Here is a 15,182-nt window from a genome sequence, read left to right as displayed (position 1 = left end):
AATGTTCAAATTACTCTGAGAAGCACCTCCACAATTCAACATATACCCTGAGGGGTACAATTGATTATATAGTGGATACAATAGCAACTCTTTCTATCCCATATAATTAATCACTTTATTATAAGGTGAATTGAAACCTGTGTGGTGACACTCCCCATTTCCCACTTTCCTTCCCTGAGGATGGTCTGCTCCAGTACACAACCTGTGTGTAGTAATCAGGCTGAGGATGGTCTGCTCCAGTACACAACCAGTGTGTAGTGATCATGCTGAGGGACACCAGCCCTGTCACACAACCTGTGTGTAGTAATTGTGCACAGAATTCATGCTAAGGGCTGCCAGCCCTGTCACACATACTGTGTGTAGTATATACATGGTTTCCCCTGACATGTAGTCTTTCCATAGATGATAGTATGTGCTCATGGGTGACTGCAGGCAGCTCTGGTATGTCACACAAACAGTACAGCAATAGTGTGTACTGACTCATAGGAGCATCCTACTTCCTACCAGTGTGCCACAGTGTAAGGAGCATCCCTGGAGAAGAGGCAGAATGACTCACCCCTCCCATACATGTTGTTACATAACATGGCACTAACTCCACATCACCTAACTCAGCCGTCACATATCACACCATACAGTGCGGCCCGGAACGTTACGTCTACAGCAGTGGTCGAAGTGGAAATTTTGAAGTGTGGGTATGGAAATATCAGTGGGGCTTTACTTAGGCAGGCCAAAATCCTGAGCCCCCCTGATATTTCCATACCCACACTTCAAAAATTCCACTTAGACCACTTCTGTAGACATAACATTTGGACAGAGACTTGGCCTAATGCCTAGGATCACTTACCAGGAGCACGGGCTCTTTGCCCGCTTACCAGTCACCACTAGCCTGACAACTGACCCACGGGCCCAGTATCCAATAATACTGGTGGTCTAGGGAGGGTTAAATAAGTTAAGGTGGCCAAAGCCGCCTACCATGGTGCTTGGAGAGTCTCTCTGGTTCCCAGCTTCTTGCATCATGGCCAGCGGTGCCTACGCTTCTTCTGTGGCTGGCTCTTCCTTCTTTTCTTCAGGAGGTCTTCTTTCCTCCCTCTCTGCTCCTCTCCCATCATATCAGCATACATTTCCTCATTTCAGCACTCACCTCTCCTCGCACCTCACCTCCCTGCAGAACTCACCTCTTCCCACATCTAACTGCAGCACTCACTTCTCCTTACAGCGGCACTCCTCTCCTCACACCTACCTCCCGTCACTGCAGCACTCACCTCTCCTCACACCTACCTCCCCTCACTGCAGCATTCACCTCTTCTCACACCTACCTCCCCTCACTGCAGCACTCACCTCTTCTCACACCTACCTCCCCTCACTGCAGCACTCACCTCTTCTCACACCTACCTCCCCTCACTGCAGCATTCACCTCTTCTCACACCTACCACCCCTCACTGTAGCACTCACCTCTTCTCACACCTACCTCCCTTCACTGCAGCACTCACCTCTCCTCACACCTACCTCCCCTCACTGCAGCACTCACCTCTTCTCACACCTACCTCCCCTCACTGCAGCACTCACCTCTCTTCACACCTACCTCCCCTCACTGCAGCATTCACCTCTTCTCACACCTACCTCCCCTCACTGCAGCACTCACCTCTCATCACACCTACCTCCCCTCACTGCAGCATTCACCTCTTCTCACACCTACCACCCCTCACTGTAGCACTCACCTCTTCTCACACCTACCTCCCCTCACTGCAGCACTCACTTCTTCTCACACGACCACTCACCTCCCCTCACACCACTCACGTTACTGTAGCACTCACCTCTCCTTATCCTCCCTCACTGTAGCACTAACCCCCCTTCACCACCTGTACGCACAGACAGCCACCTCACCTGTACACACTCACACAGCTCCTTCACCACCTGTACGCACACAGCCCCTTCACCACCTGTACGCACACACAGCCCCTTCACTACCTGTACGCGCACACACAGCCCCTTCACCACCTGTCGCACACACAGCCCCTTCACCACCTGTACGCACACACAGCCCCTTCACCACCTGTACGCACACACAACCCCTTCACCACCTGTACGCACACACAGCCCCTTCACCACCTGTACGCACACACAGCCCCTTCACCATCTGTACACACACACAGCCCCTTCACCATCTGTACACAGTAGCCCCTTCGTCGGTATGTATACACACATAGTCCTGCCCCTCATCACTCATTCAGCATGACAGCATGGGGCATGCTGAGCAACGCTCCCCTCCCATCTGGGTCCCCGCAGATTCGGAGTATATGGTGCCGGCTGCGCGTACCGATCTTTTTTAAAAAAAGCTCTGGGAGACTGGGACAGTATGAGATAGTTGCAGCGCCAGCTGCAAAAGTGCCCGCACGTGACTCGACTGAGCCTGATGAGTCATGCTGGTCCCATGGCCAGCCAGCCGACAGCACTGCAGCAGCCACTACGCTGTGTTTCCAGTGCCCGGCTTCCACTTAGTCCAACGCCGCCGCCCACCGGAATCCGAGACTGCGTGGGCAGGGATGGCGTGTGACGTCACACATCCGCCCAGCCCAGCACCACTGCCCTATCTTGGAGCACCGTGGTGGGAGTGTCCAAAAGCACTGCGCGGCCACTGTGTGGGTGGGTGGGCATCCCGGCACACAGTGACAGGCAGCACAGCCAGACAGTGACAGCCAGGGTAAAATGGATGCAGAAAATCGGTGCGCTCCCTGCAGGTGGCGCCCTTGTGCGGCCGCTCAGGTGGAACATGCCTAGAGCCGGCCCTGCAAGGAACATTACAATGGGCACCCTTTTCATCCACGCTTTCTTCTTGTCACATTCTGCAGTACGATGACTGTATGTTTTATTGTACCCTTACATTCCTTCTGTCATTACACAGTTTATTAATGCACTCATGCTTTCTTCATTATTAGGTTTTGTGCATTTAATAACTTCTAAAAGATCCCCAAACAAGTTTAATTCTGAAAGGTCCTTTTTGTAAGATTGTGTTACAAATACTGGTTCCCAAATAAGTACATTCAGCTCCTGTACCGTTTGATTAACACACATGATGTTGTCCTGATCATACCCTGGATACCTTGTTAATTGTAAACGTAGGGAACCTTATAAGGTTCAAGTGTGTGAGTTCCACATAGTGAGTGAAGTGTCTGATTTGAGTGCAATGAGATATACATTAACAACATTCCCTGAATTACATGGTGACTACATACCCAACAATCAGCCTTATTGTTTTTCCTATGAGCTTATTATAAGTGTCCAGGGAAGAAGTGTTAGTTTGCATAGAGGTGCTGTCTTTGCACCATTGTATACCCCTTCTCTGAATTTAAACCACAATATTCACATACTGTATACATTTTTCAATTGTGAGGCAAACCTGCACACCTTTTCCTTACTGTAATGGCTCTTCTGTTCCCGATACTTCACTAGATGTATCTTATACTCAGTACCAGTTTGAGTCCCTATTTACCTGTATTTTGTTACGTTTATATATTTCATTCAAACATTTTAGTTATTTTTATATATGGGTCATTAAGCATTTTTCACCTTGGTCTTCTGACCATCCTCTGATCCGTACCTATACCTGGGAGTATCAGTAGAAAAAATGTGTGTGTGTGTGTCTTTTATAGCTCTTAATGTGGTTAATACCCTATCCCTTATGATCATGAGTTTCAAAACAGAAGTGGAATCCACCATTATGACCCCGGCAGTACCCCTAGGATAACTCTCCACACCGTCCTCGTCAGCCATCAGTCCTTGACAGCCCTCATTCACTAGAAAAAAAAAATTAAAAATGCAACAAAAATAACTGCCTCAATCAATGGATACACAGAGACTTGATCACACAAAGCCATCTTTCTTTTTCTTTATCCACAGAACACTACTAATAATGTCTCTGATTCTGTGGACCTTATTTTGGTCTGAACTGTGACTTTGATCAGGCCCATCATCAAATAAGTTTGTTAAATTTAAGTCAAAGTCAATGTCTTTATCTGCGTCTTCTCTTGCTTCAACTGACCTCACCGCCGGGTCGGAAACCTTCTTGCAATGAGATGCGTGAATCCAATTGTCCTTTTCAGCCACGTCAAAGTTGTTAGCAGGACCTGGAATGGGCCTTGCCATCAATCTATGAGACAACCAGAACATAAGAAATTTCTCACATCACATAGTCTCCAGGCTGGACTCCATGACAAGGTCCCTCTGGGAGTCCTTTCATAAGCTTTCCTTGCTTTTCTTGTAACGTCTTCAGATGCTGTGAGAATTGTATAACATAGTCCGTAGTTAAATCATATGACAATGACAAGTCTACTGCTTGACTTACAATAATGTTAGGCAGTTTTCCAAAACGTATCTCATAAGGTGACAGGTTATGTGGCCGCTTTGGAGTGGTGCGAATGCTAATACAAAACCAGAGGTAAAGCCTCCAGCCAACTCATGGCAGTCTCCACACCCATTTTAGCTAACTTTGTACTTAATGTTAGTGTTTACACGTTCAATTTAACTTTTTTTTTATACCCATATATTGACACATTGCTTGGAATACCTTCCCTGTAAAATCTGTACCTCTGTCACCTTCAACAACACATGGGATACTATATCTGGACACAAATTCCTGCACTGCGAATGATGCTGCACATGATGCAGGATTTCTGTGACAACATCCGGGTGCTCACAAACAATAAATGGTTAGATAAATGCAAGGTATCCAGGACACATTGAACCTGCTAATGATAGTGAGATTAGTTGCAGGAAGGACACGGATATCAGTTATGGTCATCAATTGAATCAGCTGAATCAGATCTAACAGTTCACTTCCTGGGAATGGTCATAAACAAATTGTTGATTAGAATAAGCAGGCATAGCTATAACAGTAAGCTTAGACATTAAGTCAGCTTCATCAGAGACCACAGTCTCTGAGGTACAAATCTTAAATAAAATAGAATAAAGAGACAAAACGGGGAGATGAAATAACATTTCTATAGGAAGGAGGTAAGAGGGTTTGGGGAAGGAGGGCAGGGGGAGGAAGAAAGAGGAGAGAGCTGTGAGGCAGGGGTGCCGTTGGCTGACTGCCATTCCGCATTGTAGGTGTCATTGTGTAGCTTCTTAATGCTACACTGTAAAAAATTACAATTGTTTGATAAAATAAATTTGGCCAATTTGGATAAAATAATTGTTGCTTAAAAACTTCTTAAACAAACAGATTAAATGTGCTAAACACTGGTTCTGGTGACCATTCTGGATATTTTCATATCATTCAGAAACAAAATTTCACACTCTCATCATCATACAAGTCTTTCATAATTGCATACATACTTGTCATTCCTAATCACATATGCATTTTTTATTATTATCCCTCATTCCCCATCCTCTGCTGCCAAGCTCTAAAAAATTTTTTTAAATGACTACCCCCTTAACTCTTGGCAACTCACTCGATGCCATACACAAGAAATGTCTTTCTCTTTTTTTTTTTCCTCTGCTGCAAAAATAAAAAATTAAAATTTTCCCCTCAAATAGCTAATCTCTTGACCTTGAAATGGGAACACTGTCTTTCCTTCATCTCAAGGACGTTTTACACTTGCAATGAGAAACATACCATTTTTTTCCTAAGTACAAGCTTGTTAGTGGGATACAATACAATTTGTGGTAAACTACCCGTGTATAATTTTTTCTATTTCACCAAACCAACTCCTTCACCAGATTCACATCTCTATACACACCTTTCATAAAAGACAATAAAGAAAATCCAAAAAACACCTATGTCACCAATGCCTATCACATCAATCACTAAATAATTACTTAATAACAACAACAAACCCTAAACATTTATCTGACACAAAACAAATCTTAAATATTTCAAATTCTGGAATAAACACTTCAAGTTTACAATATATCATAACACATCAGCAGAAACTGATCTATGTTAATCAAACTATCTACTAAATCTAACAGAGCAAAATACAAACAATTAAAAGACATCTACCTTAACCACCTAATCAGGGTTTTTTTTTATCTCAGAGTGAGCAGAAAAAGAAATAGAGTATATCAATGCAATTCCTTGATACTTACAAGTTCAAGACATTCTATTCTCAAGAAATTATTATAGCATAAAAATCTGTCCCATATATGACAGATAATGCAATCCCTTAAAAAAAAACAGCAATCTAATAATGATTTCAGAAATCAATATACTGTACCAACAAAAAGAATAATGCAAAGACAATCACTCCGACAAATTTAAAGAATACCAACATTTTACACTATAACATATTTCAGTGGAAGGAAAGAAAAAAAACACAGCAGACACCATTAACTTTTCTTATTTACTCGGCACACTGCCCAAACTAAGAAGGGGGAGAGAAGAGAAAAAAAAACACACACAGCTCACAGCGCCATTTTCTGACAGGCTGCAAAACTACACTTATAATCACACTTTTAAAAATAAAGGGGAAAAACTTATCAAACTTCTAACAAGACTGAACAAATCCAGAACATTCAATTAATACAGCACAGTTTAATTTACCACTACATTAGAGACCGAAGGAGAAGGGGGAGAGAAAAAACAATACCACACTTAAAAAATAAATTTATGAGCAACACAACTTACTGCCCATTCCCTGTCTCTTTGCTTCCCTCAATCACTGACCCATAGCGGGCGTTAACTGGGTGTATCCCGCTGCCTCCATAATTAATAACGCAATATATTCTGGATTACTTACAAACCTTACTTATTATAAAAGATAATGAAATAATTTACACAACTACAGATTCTAAAATAAATGTCAATGCTTTTACTTAAAGACAGCTTAATTATACATGTATTTTTCCAGTGCAGACTCACAACAAAAACATAGATTATATCAGCAGCAGTAAGGAATACTTGTAAAATAAATTTGTGACACCCAGTGCAGAATACCAGTCAGCCAATTTCATACATATGTATCAGCACCCCCAAATCTCGACCTGCGCCCTCTCTACGTTCTACGACTGCCCCCCCCCTCTCTGCTGAGTTTTATACTATCATTTTGGCTATACCTCCAGTTAACCCAATGGGGAATATTAATTTATTTAATATTCATACGTGCTAGGCCTTAATTGGTTATGGGTGTCTAAACCATAATATTGACACTATTCGGTGTTGTCTTTCTGTTCCCATGTAGGATTCTAACATAATTGCTCATCTAGCCTCCACCTCTGACTATTGCAGACAAATGCTATCTTGATTTAACTCTTTTTGTTTATAAAAACTGAGACTTGCTTTCTGCCATACTGCACACACTAAAACTGGCACATTTTAAACCCATAATTGTTATTGCTAAACCAATGGATATAGCAATTAAATCCATACATATCTCTGCAGTCAATTATTTATTTATTTTATTTATTAACAGTTTCTTATATAGCGCAGCATATTCTGTTGCACTTTACAATTGTCAATCACACTTGCAAAGACATAAACACTAATCTCTATATACTTATTAATACATCATTTAATATACCTTTCCCTAAAATATTAAACAAGATGGCTGCAGCATCAGACACACACTTGTTTACTTTAGAGAGGAAAGGAAGGCCTTATTCTCTCTAGGCCTGAGGCCATTCGACAAATGCGGCCTTCTGCAACTCACACAACTATACAAATATAATCTCAATCATTTCTATATACTCTGAATTGCAGTGTAAGAAAAGAAAGTAACATAAGCATGCATATATTTGTGAATTGCTGAAGGAATATGTACATTCACATATTCCTGCATTATCAGTATTTACAGTCAATGGTACAAATGTAACTTATATTATGGTTACATTGTTTTTGTGAACTTTTTATTACCACAGACTGAGGTTCTAGTAGACTGCTGAGAAAAAGAGACAACCCACCTCTAGATTAATTTTCTGAGAGTGAAACATATTGTGGCAGGAGCGAATGGTCCTTAACCACTTTACTGGCTAATATGTTTATTAAAATTTCCCCCAAAATTGTCTATTATTTTTATATTATCAAAATATGTAAATAGTAGCTATTTAAACCTGATGGCGTATATTTTTTTAACAAATAAACAGATTACTAGAAACGTGAGAAAACTGCGCCATCTAGTGTAGCATATTAATTCTTAAATGGTGATTTAAAAAGATACAAAAAATACAAACGTACAAAAGAGTCTGTGGGCCATATTCAATTAGAGGCGAAAAGCCTTTTTCATCTGTTTTTTGGCGAAAATATTGCCTAAAAACTTTTCGCCTAATGCAATTCCATGACGATTTCGCCTAAGCGGAACTCGATGCATTGAATTCGGCAAAAAAGATTCTCCAATGAACAGCAGGTGAAAAGAAGTGCAAAATCTTTATTTTGGGGTGCAAACGTGGGGAAAAGACTCAGAACCCTTGGGACAGCCCCTCAAAGGACAAATCTGCAAAAAAAAACAACACGTAAGAACACCCAAAAAAAACATGCAATTTTTGGGGTGAAAATGTAAAAAGTGGGGAGACAAGCATAAAAACTAGTGAACTAGGTTTCTTGGGGTCAGATGTTTTTGGGATTGCAGGTGGATTTTTCACGTTTTTAAAAAGTTCACTTTAGAGACATAAAAATATGCTTGCACCCATTTTCAGGTACCCCAAATTTGACTGGACTCCTTATTTTCACCAAAAAATACTGCTTTATGCCATTCTTCACCACTTTTACAAAGACGCTAGTAGCAAGCACTTTACACAACTTAAGTACCCAAAATAGCTTTATTATGGCTATTAGTACACATCTATATTGATTTTCTATGTTAGTGCATCTTTTTCTGGGGTACAGACTGATTTCCCCAATTCTTTCAGTACTTTTCCCCTGTTCCGCATTCACCTATTTCCGTTTGACTGTTTTACAATTCAATTAGGCAAAAAGCAGGGACACGCACATAATGAATTCGCCTCTGAAACAGACGAATGAGGTGGAAAGTCGGACAGGCAAAAACTTTCCGACTTTTCACCTCTAATTGAATACGGTCTCTGTGTATTTGTTGAGATCTTTTTCTGCAGGTCTCATCCTAGGGGATCACGATTATCTCAATGTGAAACAACATCCAGGAAACAAAATATAAATATATATATATATATATATTAGAAAAAAATAACTGTGCTTAGAGTCCCACACCATATAATGTATTAGTGTGTGAGCTAAATGCACTGCACTCTTGTGTAACACAAATAAAAACCACTCAAGGTGATAAGTAAAGTGCAGCGTGCTTGTGCAAACTTTCAGTGTTCAATAGAGAACCATAGTCCCAGAAATAAAGTGCACGTGCTCGTACAAAGGACGTAATTCACTTTGTCCTGTCATCCACAATGCCAATCAGATTCGGGTTATAAAACACATGGAGAAAGCGACCATGAAGTAGTATATAAATAAATAACATTTAATAAATAATAATAAAACATACATGTAAGATCAGAAAATAGAGCTTACCTGCTGTAACCCAAATGCAGCTTCCAGGTAGCAAAGGGTGTAGGTCATCACAGAACCACCTCAACGCGTTTCATCACGGGCCCACTGGCTGGACTTCATCAGGAGGATAGGTTGTATGTGCCATTGGGTGCCCTATATATACCCCTACTGATTAACACAATTAACAATCAAATATGCATATTTGTCAATAAAATTATACTTAATCAAGTTTATTATTTACATAATTTCATAATACAAAAATAATCAACAATTTTGGGGACATATTTTGAAAAAAAAAAAAAGCTTTATACAGTTTAAAAAAAACAACTACTTTACGGTGTTAACTTATATATATATATATATATATATATATATATATAAGTTATGTTATCTCACACATATATGTATATTTCTAATATGTTTGTTAATACAAAACTGTTGTTTTTCTTACTGTCAAAACTACTACTTACAGTCCTGATGTAAGAACAGCCAGCAGGTAGGTATTCCTGTGGATTGCCCATCACTGCTGCAGCTGCCTGGGAGAAGGAATGGGGGACACTGGCAGAGGTACGGCTACAGCAGGGAGCTCAGCCTCAGACTGTGATCACTGATCACAGTCTGAGTTGGTGTGACAGGCCTGGTGGCCGCTGCTGCAGCTGCCTCAAGCACTTCGAGCCTAGGTCTGGCTGGAGGTTTGGCTGGGCGATTGCTCATTCACTATGTCTGTGGAGGGAGGATGGAACTGGGAAGGAAGCAGAAGGGCCGGTACGGACTTCTGAGCCTAACGACTGCCGGAAGACTAGCTTCCAACAGCTGCCGGTGGGCATTTCTGATACGACCACACCAGGCAAGTGGTTAATGTGCCATCTATGGTAATTACCAATGGGATGAACATCGATCTCCGATATAAAAAAAGATGCTCGATTAGGGATGGCCATCGGTGGTTTCCATTGATGGCCCATCAATGGAAACCACCGATGGCCACCACTAATCGAGCATCTTTTTTTATATCGGAGATCGATGTCCATCCCATTGGTAATTACCATAGATGGCACATAAACCATCTATTGCGAACCATCGATGGTTTACACCCCCTCGATGGTCACGTCTGCTGCAGGCCGCCGGGGCGGGGCTAAGCTCTGTCCTGCCACTAAAAAAAAATAAAAATAATTGGCTCCTGCTCATCTATAGATGGCAGAGAACCATCGATTCTCTGCCATAAAAGGCAAAAGTAGTTGACATCGGCCAGTAACCATTGATGTTTTCAAAACAAAACCGATGGCCATCCCTATGCCCGATATATCAGAGATGGGTTTTTTTTTTTTTTTTGTGGGGGGGAGGTTCAATTCTAGAGATGTGATATATTGATAAATTTGATCCAAAAATCATGATGTGGAAGCAGCGATAAACATATCTTTTCCCCAGTGTCTCCCTCTCCACTTCACGTGTCAGCTTTTATTTGTTTCCTCTTTTTAAACTGTGCATGTGTCAATCTCAGGAAAAATCTATAATTTTTTCCAGTTTAATTTCCATATTAAATACAAACATGGCGATATCGTATCATTCCAAAATATTGATACTGGAATGGCGATTGGCCTTCCCTACATTGAACTTTTATTGCTTTGAACAAATTGTAAACAAATGATGGATGACCATGATGTTAAAAAAACTGCAAAGTTTGTTTGTCATGGTGTGGTAAGTGGAATTCCAAATTATTTTTACTACCTGAAGACAGAGGGTTTAACACCTTCAGTAATGGGATCATTTTCACATTGTTACTGTAGAAGACAGTTTGACTGGGAATACCTGTATTATTTCCCAGACTACTACAGCGTATTTCATAGTACTTTATTTAGTATGCTGCAAAATACAATTGTATGTTTTTTATTATGGAAAAATATGAGAAAGTTCAGAAGTTTTTATTTTATTTCACATGATACAATTTTATTACTTATTAATTCAGCCGTTTATGGGTATACTGCTGGTTAAAATTATTTGAAGCAATATAGTTTATTTTCTATCTATGGATGTGGGAATATCGGCTTTTATTTTGTAACATTATTTTTTTTTTTGACAATACATATTATTTACAGGTTCTTTTGACTACAATGGGGACCAGGTATGCTCCTAGGCCCTGATTCAGAGCCGGACGCTCTGACAGAGTGCTTGCTCTGAATTCAGGGCCATCCTTCTTAATTTTAGAGCGGCCTCCTGGCCGCTCGTATAGCTGTGGGTGACCACCCACAGCTATAGCGAGCGGCCAGGAAGATGCTCGCGATGGTCAAGTCCATCGCGACCATTGGGCTTGCGACGAGACCCTTGTGGTAGGGTCTCGTTGCCGCAAGCCCTGGAGTGCTGTCGGCTCTATCAGAGCTGAAAGCACTCACACTGACATCACTTGTAATGTCAGTGGGGCCGGCCCCAGACGGTAGGCGTTCCCATGGGAATGCCTCCGTCTGGCCAGCCACGCCCCCAGCACGCCCACCAAAGGGGGCGTGTTGTCACTCACCATCGACAGCACGCCCCCTTTGTAGCGAGACCCGTAGCGACGGCTTGCCCGTCGCTATACGGGTCTCGCACATGCGCACGACGGAGCTGGGTCCGTCGTGCGCATGCGCACTGGGCCAACATCAACCCGCTTGCGAGCGGGTCTGAATTAGGCCCCTAGTTTTGCAAATACACTTTAATTGAAGTATATGAGAAATTAATCCTATACAACGTGTTATCAGAGGTCCAAACAGCTGCCTTAAGCTGGGTAGTACTGTATATCAGCCATTCAATCGAACGGCCGATATATATCGTGAGTGCTTCAGTGTGTGTGTGTACCCCTGATATGTCTTAACAACGTGGTTCACAGACATATCGCATCTGCTCTGCAGCACAGTTGATGGCCGATATATCTACAGATATATTGGTGCATCTTGCTGTGTGTACGGGTGGTCAGCTGACTGCCCGTACACTTACTGCAGGGACCGCCGGTGACTGACAGCTCAACTGGGCAGCCAAATTCAGTTGTGATGTCAGGGAACACACATCGAGCGGCCGATCGGTAAGTCTGTATAGCTTACCCGATCAGCCGCTGTATCGGCGGATCCGTCGGCACAGTGTGTCCTCAGCTTTACAGTTCGTCCAAAATGGCAGAATCACTATATGCTGAACTGTTTTTTAATAATTATCCTTAGTAACTCGCAGGATCAAGGGAATGTGAGTGTAAACATAGAGTAGAGAGAACACCCGTCTACCCTAGGCTAAATGTGATCACAAAATCCTCCTGCTGGGCTACTTTGTCTCAGTCACCCTCATGAATGTCCAGAGGTGGTAAATGCCATGAAAGGAATGCAAATCACTCCCACAATCCTCTGCTCCACATGACACTAATGGCTGTGTCTCCACAACCCAAGCCAGCATTCTATGTAAGGTGATCCTTGCTTGACGAGATTCTAGTTAGCTTTGCGCAGTGGCAGTATCATAGCCAATGAGGTTTATCCGAGGCGTGATTATTGCTTATTGAAAACTTTTCCCAATACCCCGCCATGATGACTTGAAATATAGTCAGCATCGGCAATTTTTGACAGTCTCTCTGGAGACTGAAAAATGTGTTTAATATTAGATTATGAAATAGAGATGATTTTTGAAAGATTACTCTTCAATAATGCCATTGGGGGCTTAACACTGATGTCATGAACCCATCAATGGTTATTCCAGCTGTGGTACACGACAGCTGGCCAATCACCCCAATACTCTGCCCTGATTACTTGAAATATAATCAGTATCAGCAATTTTTGACAGAATTAAAGATTTATTTAATAATAAATGAAAGTATTTACAGTCAATGGTACAGATGTAACTTATGTTATGGTTACATTGTTTTCGTTAACTTTTTATTACCACAGACTGAGGTTCCAGTAGACTGCTGAGAAAAAAAGAGACAACCCATCCCTAGATTTATTTTTTGAGAGCGAAATTTATATTGTGGCAGGAGCAAATGGTCCTTAACCACTAATGTTGTTTTTATCAAAAATGCCCCCAAAACTCAATTATTTCTATATTATCAAATTATGTAAACAATTGCTATTTAAACCTGATCGAGTATATATTTTGTAAAAATATGCAGATTTGTCAATAAAATTATACTTAATCAAGTTTACATTATTTACATAATTTCATAATAAAAAAATATTCAACAATTTTGGGGCATAGTTTAAAAAAAAAAATATCTATACAGTTTAAAAATGCAACAACATTAATATATATCTATATATATATATATATATATATATATATATATATATATATATATATATATATATATATATATATATATAACCCAGTCTTGTTCTATTAATGTTGTTTCAAATTGTAAAGCGCAATGGAATTTGCTGCGCTATATAAGAAACTGATAATAAATAATAAGTAAATATGTATTTTGTTTATATAACGCTTTTCTCCCATAGAACTCAAAGTCGCTTTACAGACATCAGAAAAAATGGTACATTGTACAAGGATTTGGTATTGCAGAAAATAGAAACTTTCACAGAGATAATTAAAAACAACCGAAATCTAGAGAGCACAATAAGCATATGTTATGAATCTCTGGGAAGATTCACTGTAAGAATGATTATTCAGAAATAGAAAGCTCATAATTTTAGGTGTGAATCGATTGATAAGAAGCTTTGAGGAGTCAATTGATAAAGAAGCTTTGAAGAGTCAATTGATGAGATGTTAATTAATAAAGAAACTTTGAGGACTGTAGCATACTTGACTGGAATGTGGCCTGATAGCCAAGTTGCAGCCTTGAGGGCTGATATGTACTTGGCTGGGATGTGGCCAAGTTGCAGCCTTGAGGGCTGATATGTACTTGGCAGGGATGTGGCCTTGAGGCCAGGTTGCAGCCTTGAGGGCTGATATGTACTTGGCAGGGATGTGGCCTTATTGTCAAGTTGCAGCCTTGAGGGCTGATATGTACTTGCAGGGATGTGGCCTTGTGGCCAAGTTGCAGCCTTGAGGGCTGATATGTACTTGGCAGGGTTGTGGCCTTGTGGCCAAGTTGCAGCCTTGAGGGCTGAGGAGTACTTGGCAGGGATGTGGCTTTGTGGCCAAGTTGCAGCCTTGAGGGCTGAGGTGTACTTGGCAGAGAAGCGGCTGAGACAGCCATGAAGTAATAACTAAAGTCCACTCAGCTGCAGCAGTGTGATTGAGACAGCAGTAAAGTTGGTAACAAAGGGTCTACTCAGACGCAGCGGTGCAACTGAAACAGCTGTATGTTTGAAAACAAGTAGTCCACCTGAACACTGCAGTGAAGCTGAGACTGTCGTGAGGAATTGATATTAGTTCCTGCAGATGCCCCGGTACGGTAGTGACTGGCAGGATACACTCTAGACAGGAGAGACTGGAACACACAATGAGGATGATACCACAAATGGAACCAGAAGCCACATAATGAAAGCTATAGCCAGCATCCGAGCAGATACTCAGCAGAGGTAAAAGGGGAGAGGGATCCAATCAGGACAGGATGGAAATGACAGCCTGGCGTCCCAGGGTCTTAGCACTATTGTCAGACAAGACGCAGCTGCGGCTTGTAACAGCATATTGCAGGGTTGGTGCAGTCATTTTGGGAAATAACTTCTATGAGTTATATAGGTTATATATTCCACCCACGAAAGGTACCAGATGAGGCAGCTATCTTTGGTGCACTACGTAAGATTACCCTGGGTGGAATAGGTTACGCCTAGAA

The 15,182-nt window shown here is 41.4% G+C and overlaps 1 non-coding gene across 1 annotated transcript; it reads left to right on the top strand.

Moving 5' to 3' along the window:
• The first annotated feature begins 12,894 nt into the window (after positions 1–12,894).
• Positions 12,895–13,035, top strand: LOC148517187 (U4 spliceosomal RNA). Its single transcript, XR_015879319.1, has one exon. It is a non-coding gene; the product is annotated as a U4 spliceosomal RNA (small nuclear RNA).
• Positions 13,036–15,182: the final 2,147 nt, after the last annotated feature.

Source organism: Taudactylus pleione, unplaced genomic scaffold (genome assembly GCF_031769625.1).
Source record: "Taudactylus pleione unplaced genomic scaffold, aTauple2 ptg000226l, whole genome shotgun sequence".
NCBI lineage: Eukaryota > Metazoa > Chordata > Amphibia > Anura > Myobatrachidae > Taudactylus > Taudactylus pleione.
This window is presented reverse-complemented; position numbering and strand designations above follow the sequence as displayed.